General features: G+C 32.6%; 1 pseudogene; it reads right to left on the bottom strand.

Annotated features, from left to right (window-relative positions):
• Window positions 1-5,162: 5,162 nt before the first annotated feature.
• On the bottom strand, window positions 5,163-6,354 carry LOC120185897 (annotated as a pseudogene).
• Window positions 6,355-7,751: the final 1,397 nt, after the last annotated feature.

The raw sequence follows: 7,751 nt of genomic DNA, 5'->3' as shown, positions 1-7,751 counted from the left end.
AGAAATCAAAAGATCTCCCTTATGAAGGTGAACGGTCAAGAAGATTGATGGTGCGGATGGATTTGTGGAAAAATAGATGGATAAGTGTCCTATCGAGCCCTCCTAGTCACAATGAAAAGGCAAACACGATAAATGTCTCTAACCAACCCTCCTAGTCGCGATGAAAAGGCAAATTGGAGTGTGAAGATTAATCTCCCTCACAAGAACTTGAAAGAACTCCAGGAGAAGAAGCTTCGAAGGCACAGGACAATCAGCACTTGCAAAAACGAACTCTCGTTGTATTATTAATCAAAGAAATCTTCAATTACAAAGTTTAATGAAGTCTACTTTATATAGGGGCTGAGTTCTAAAGGTCCTAAATAACTAATGAATAAAATAATAATAAACTAAACATATCTTAACTCTAATTCCTAATAAAATAATAATAACTAAAGATAATATTTTTAACCCAACCTTAATTCCTAATAAAATAATAAATCTAATCCTTAAAGATAATGCATCATCCTATATTAAGTTATATTACAAATAATCAATAAAAATATTAAAAATTCGTAATATTTACAAAATCCCGTATTAATCCCGTATAGGATTTTCTGCATGCACCGTCTTCAGTAAAATAGCCATATCTTGAGTTCCCGATATCGGATTGATGCGATTCAAGAACTGTTGGAAAGAAAAGAGACATACGGTCGTATATATAGAGGACATATTGACTAAATAAGATTATGATCCCATTCAAAAAGTCATCGTAAGTCTGATTCTGTTCTGATCTTCTTTTCCAATGCTTGGACGAGTGGATCACTTGGAATAGTTATTACTTCTTCCTTTGATGTGAGCCTTGTGATGCATGTATCATCACTTCACCAAGCTTACATTTTAGTAAATTTTAAGAATCAAGAAATGCATCAAAAGATAGTTCACAGTGGCGAACACTCCTCAACAAAATAGAGTGACAGAGCGGATGAACAAAACCTTGTTAGAAAGAACAAGAGTAATGTTGAGGGATGTAGGCCTAAAAAAATCATTCTGGGCAGAAGCAGTCAATATCGCATTTTATTTGGTGAATCGAGCTCCATCAACTACAATAGAGCTGAAGACACCAATGGAGATATGGACTGGTAAGCTGATTATTCAAACCTCCATGTATTTGGTAGTATAGTGTACGTGATGTACAACTCCCAAGAAATTTTAAAGCTGGATCCAAAATCCATGAAATGGAAATTCTTGGGGTATGTTGATGGTGTAATGGGATATCACTTGTGGGATCCCACTGCCCATAAAGTGGTCTTCAGTCGAGATGTTATCTTTACAGAAGATAAGCTACAAAGAAAAGAAGATGATGATAGCACTGAAAAGTCAAAGACTACATATATACATGTGGAAAAGAAGGTTGAATAAGGAGATTCTTCTGAAGCAGAACCAGCACATGATGAACAAAAATAAGAGAGTTTTGAAGCTCCAACAACTTATCAATCAGATCATGTGAGAAGACGTCCTGATTGGAACTCATATTATGTTATAGAAGTTAATATTGCACATTGCCTTTTAACATAGGATGGTGAGCCATCAACATACCAGGAGGTAATAAACAACTCAGATGCTTCACTATGGATGATGACGATGCAAGAAGAAATCGAAGCCCTTCATAGAAATATACTTGGGACCTTGTGCCACTACCACAAGGAAGGAAGCCAATTGGTAGATGTTAAACCTAGAGCAGCTAGATGTTAAAACAGCTTTTCTTCATGGAAATCATAAAGAAGAGATTTACATGCTCTAGCCTAAAGGTTTTGAAGAAGACGAAAAGAAGAACTTGGTTTGTAGGTTGAACAAATCTCTGTACGGTCTAAAGCAGGCACCGAGGTGTTGGTATAAGAGATTTGATTCCTTCATTATATGCCTTGGATACAACAGACTTAATGCAGACCCTTGTGCCTATTTCAAGAGGTCTGGTGATAACGATTTTGTTATATTGTTGTTGTATGTGAATGACATGTTGGTTGCAGGACCCAACAAAGATCATATTGAAGAATTGAAGGCACGACTGGCTAGGGAATTTGAAATGAAGGACTCGGGATCAGCAAACAAGATTCTAGGGATGCAAATTCACCGGGATAGAAGTAATAGGATGATTTGGCTTTCACAAAAGAATTACTTGAAGAAGATCTTGTCAAGATTCAACATGCAAGATTGTTAGCCAATTTCTACCCCTCTTCCTATTAACTTCAAATTATCCTCCAGTATGAGTCCTAACAGTGAAGAAGAGAGGATGTAGATGTCTCGAGTACCGTATGCATCAGTAATGGGGAGTTTAATGTTTGCTATTATATGCACAAGACCAAACATTGCACAAGCAGTGGGAGTGGTTAGTCGGTACATGGTGAATCCAAGCAAAGAGCATTGGAATACAGTAAAGAGGATCCTGAGATACATCAAAGGGACCTCAAATGTTGCATTATGTTACGGAGGATCAAACTTACTAATCAATGGGTATGTAGATTCTGATTATGCAGGGGATTTGGATAAAAGCAAATCTACTACAGGATATGTGTTCAAAATTGCTGGTGGAGCTATAAGTTGGGTTTCAAAATTGCAGTCAGTTGTGGCTACATCCACAACAGAGGCAGAATATGTAGCAGCTACACAAGCAGTAAAGAAGAAATTTGGTTGAATATGCTATTGGATAAGCTTAGGCATAATCAAGAGTATGCCTCTCTATTTTGTGACAATCAAAGCACCTTGCATTTAGCAAGGAATCCAGCATTTCATTCAAGGAAAAAACACATACGAGTTCAATATCATTTCATTCGTGAAATGGTGGAAGAAGGGATGGTAGATATGCAGAAGATTCACACCAAAGACAACATAGCAGATTTCATGACGAAGACGATCAATGCCGATAAATTTACTTGGTGTCGATCCTCTTGCCTGTCAGAGACGTAAGAAATATGAAGGTACAAGGTAGAAAGAATTGTGTGAATATATGATTGTTCCAATCAAATCTTCAAGTGGGAGATTGTTGAAAATCCATCAAAAAAATGTCAAAAATGGTTGGCTAATTGTTGAAAATTAGCAATGGTATATTCTATATTTTAGTCATTGTAATTTAGTGTATTTACAAATTAGTCCTTAAGCTTCAACTATAAATACCCTAGCTTATTTAGTTTCAAAACCATCCCATAGCTTTCTTCCAATACTAGAGAATTTAGAGAGTTGTTTTCTCCTTTTTATCAAGAAAGAATTATCATTGTTTTCTCATTGGTATATCGAGAGAAGTTGTAATTTCTATTTTCTCATAGTAAAATTCCTATATTATTTAGGGGGTTTCCACATAAATTTTGTGTCTCTTTTATCTACCATTTTATTTTCTCAAATTATCAATTGCGATTTTGCTCTATCCGATAGCCGTCTTCTGCAACAAAATCACCTTCAGCGAAAAGTACTTCTCTATACTATATTATTGACTTCCAACCCAAAACCAATACAACTATGCATACAAAATTTTCAATTGTTCAACAACTTTTCCATTTTAAATGACAAATAAACTTAAAAATATATTAAAAATAGCTAAACAACATCTAGAACAAATTTCATAAATAAACCCTAAAAGTCATAATAAAGCATACGAGAGAAGTGAAATTCGAATCTGAGAACCCTAAATTGTATGAGGGAGTGAGATAAATGAAAATGTTAGGGAAAAATAAAAAAAAACAAGGAGAAGAAGCCTGACTTGCAATAAAAAAGAAACAAAATAGCAGGCATTGAAATGACGAAGCTTGGTACTGCTGAAAATTCAATGACTGTTTCGTCGATTAATTTTTTTCTCTGATGACGATTTCAACAAGTTCACTATGTTACACTATTCTTCGAAATTCATCATCTTATTCCCATTTTCCTCCTGAAATTTTGTAGTGGTATTTAGCAAAAAGAGTAAAGAATCCTTTCCTCAGTGAGTTCCTATGGATGATAATCCAATGAGTTCAGATATGCTACTATTTATAATTTTTATATTTAATTAGCTATGAATAAAAACCCTTCAATTAAGAACTGAAGACTAATAAGACTCAGTTGGCTTTATTTGAACAAGTGCCAGTACAATATTTAGCAGCGTTTATATAAAAATGCCACTAAAATATGAGTATTTAGCGGTGCTTGTGCTTAAACCGCCACTACAGTATGAATATTTGGCAACGTTTATATACAAATGCCACTAAAGTACATTATTTAGCGGCGTTTATATAAAAGCACCACTAAAGTACGAGTCTTTGACTGCATTTGTATACAAACGACATTATAGTACAATATTTAGCGGTATGTATATAAAAATGCCACTAAAGTACTAGTATTTAGTAACGTTTGTGCTTAAAACGACTCTAAATTATAGTTTTTAGCGGCATTTATACAAAACGCCACTAAATTACAAGTATTTACCGGCGTTTATTAAAAAAACGTCGTTAAAACACCTTTAAAAACTATTTTACTTTAGTGCAATTCGCCTTTATTTTTCACAGTTCATTTTTTTTATTTTATATGCCTTTTTTTAATTTACTAACTACAATGTCAGGTTTTGGATTTAATACTACTTTCTTGTCTGTTAATCAACTCCAATATGTTTTGCTTTTTTCTACTGTCGAAGGGTTTACAAGGACGAAACAATTGTTGACTAACTCAACAATAATCGATCAACGATAAATTTTAGGATAAAATATATATTTGGTATATAAATTATTATTTTTTTCCTTTTTAATACTCAAGTTTTGTATTTTTCATAACCATATCTAATGTTTAATTTATGTTTCAATATAATATCATGACATTAAAAAATAAGCAAAAATAATAATGTAATATTTTTTATTTTGTCAATGATGACTTAACATTACCTTATGCTGACAATCAATATCATTTTTAAAATTTTTAATGATGAAGCATCAAAATAAAACTTAATTTGAACGTTAGTTATGATTTTGAAAAATAAAATTTAAATATTAAAATAAAATAAAAATAATAGTTTATATATTGAATGTGTAGTTTATTCTAGATTTTATTTTGAGGAAATTTATTTCACTCGAAAACAAGAGCAAGTAACACATCTAAACTAAACATATATGAAGATTAAACACAAAACCAAATAATAAAACCGAGGTAAACACATGCGCCCATCATTATGGCCTGATTTCACCTTCTTCATATTTGGCAACGATAAATTTATTAAACTCCAATTGTTTGTGTCTTGCAATCAAAGTTCCCTTAACAACACTATGGTTCACGAATTCATCAGTCCATTTGAACAAGTCTGGTAATTTTTTAGCCGACAACAACTCCAACCCCGTCACTTCCTGAATGGTCCTAAGCCAAAAGCCGACGAAATTTGCAGCAATGTCTACCACTCCAATGTCTTCCCCGCCGAAGAATCACTTTCTGTTAAGCGTACGCTCGAGCATTTTCAAACACTTGCAAGCTTCTTTCGCCTCTTGTTCTCGTTCATTTTCGGGGCACCAAAAAGCTTTCCAAATTGCAGGCATAAACTATACGCACACCACAAAAGGAACTGAGACATAAACTTGGATAGTATGTTTGGCAAAGTTAAATCCCAAAAACAAAAGCCGATAAAATTATCCTACAATATTTGTACAAATGATCATTTTGTCTTTTTATTTTTTTAGCATTTTTAACCTCTAAAGTTTTAAAATTTAGTCAAAATATTTTATGTTAGAAGAATATCGTTAGTTGACTAACAATCAATATATGTCATTGACGTAATATTTTTACATGTATTTAATTTTTGACGTGATATGTATCGTATTATCGCTTTGGATGACATAATATATTTCACATCATTAAAAGTGATGACGTGATATATATCATCTCACCTAAGTGATAATGTGACATGTGTCATATTATCCAATGTGATGATGTAATATGTGTTACAACAATAATTAAACTTATATAAAAATGTCATGTCTACAACATGTGTTTACCATTAGTCAATTAATGACTTTCTTTCATAGGTTATATTTTGACCAAAACTTGAAACATCGGAAATTAAAATACTCTGAAAAATAATAAATGCCAAAATAACACACGTTAGAGAGTAATTTTGTCATCATGCCAGAATGAAAACTCTACCTTGTCATCGAAGAACTTGGCCCAGAATCGTGCCATGGCTTTGTCATAAGGATCCTTGGGCAAAATGGGATTGGATTTCCAAGTCTCCTCCATGTATTCAAGTATCACAAGTGATTCTGCAATTTGTTTCCCCTTGTGGAGGAGAACAGGAACTTTCTTATGAATCGGATTGTATTGCAAAAGCAAAGGGCTCGACCAAAATCCAAAAACCTTCACTTCTTCACCCATTATGCTACTTCTTTTTCTTTCTTCTACGCTTGAAGGATGACTTTGGTTTCGCGCTACTTATAGTGGGAGGATTTGCTAGTTTCCTTGAAATACGACTTGTATCTTATTCAATTAGCGACTGCTGTATTTTATTAGCGAGGACTAGAATCAGTTCGTCATTTAGTATTTAATAAGCGACTGTTTGTTCACTCTCATTAATCAGTGACGAAATGTAAGAGTGAAATGGCTTGAATCTTTGAATGCTATGAAAATAATTAAAAACCAACAAGGGCTGAGCTATGAACATGGAGATGGAGGAATTTTCAATCATGAAATTAGTAAACTAAGATAACTTATTCAAGTTATCCCGTCAATGCAGCTGAGTCAAAAGTTAGAATCTTGAGGTTATTAACATGATGGAAAGTCAACATGGTCTCAGCAATGAACATGGGGAATGGAGATAGAGGAAAGTTCATTGTGACAATAGTAAATTAAGATGGGTAAATATATTTTATGGTACCTTAAATTTACTTCAAGATCCACTTTAATATCTATTTTCTTGGGTTCAATTAGGTACCTCAACGTAACTTGCTGATTTAAATTGGTACTCGAACTTCAAATTTTATTCTAAATAGGTACTTTGCAAAATTATTTATTTAAACTATGGAATCAAATACTGTTATAAATAAATATTATTATTAACATTGAAGGTTAAATACTATTTATATTAATATAATACTAAAATATGATGATTTATTTTATTTGACTAACTACTGGAATGATCACTTATATTTTATATTTATACACTTATTCATCAAATTTAAGAAACTTAAGTTTTACCTGTTTACGTATTGTTTTATTAAATCTATAAATCGTAGTCACTAAGACTGTGAATATCATTTGTTTAATAATGAGTCATGTAAATAAAAAGGATTTAATTTTTAATTTAACCCTTAAATTTTAAATACTAATTATAAATTATATATCAAATTAAATCTTAAAACTAAATTCATATAATTTTAAAAAAATGTAAAATTTTACTTTAAAATCAAATTAAAAAATTACATCAAAATATATATATTTATCTAATTAAATTAATGCACTTACCCATAAATGCAGCTCAGTCAACAAAGAGAGTTTGATAGTCAAAGATAATGAGATGTGCATTGGGTTAAAATTATTATTATTGTTATAAATTTAGTGCATTCATTACATACATATAGGGATGGCAAACAGGCGGGTCGGGTGCGGATACCACCTCCCCTATCCTATGCCCATCTAATATTTTCAAATTCACCATATGCCCACCACCTATGATGGGTAAAAAATTTCAAATCCACACCCGCCCACGCGAGTATATTCTCAAATCCATCCCCACACCCACTACCCAACTGGAGATGTACCTAGCTAGACCTGCC

This window comes from Hibiscus syriacus, unplaced genomic scaffold, assembly GCF_006381635.1.
Source record: "Hibiscus syriacus cultivar Baekdansim isolate YM2019G1 unplaced genomic scaffold, ASM638163v2 tig00113145_pilon, whole genome shotgun sequence".
Lineage (NCBI taxonomy): Eukaryota > Viridiplantae > Streptophyta > Magnoliopsida > Malvales > Malvaceae > Hibiscus > Hibiscus syriacus.
The sequence above is the reverse complement of the archived record's forward strand: the minus strand, read 5'-3'. Positions and strand labels throughout refer to the sequence as shown.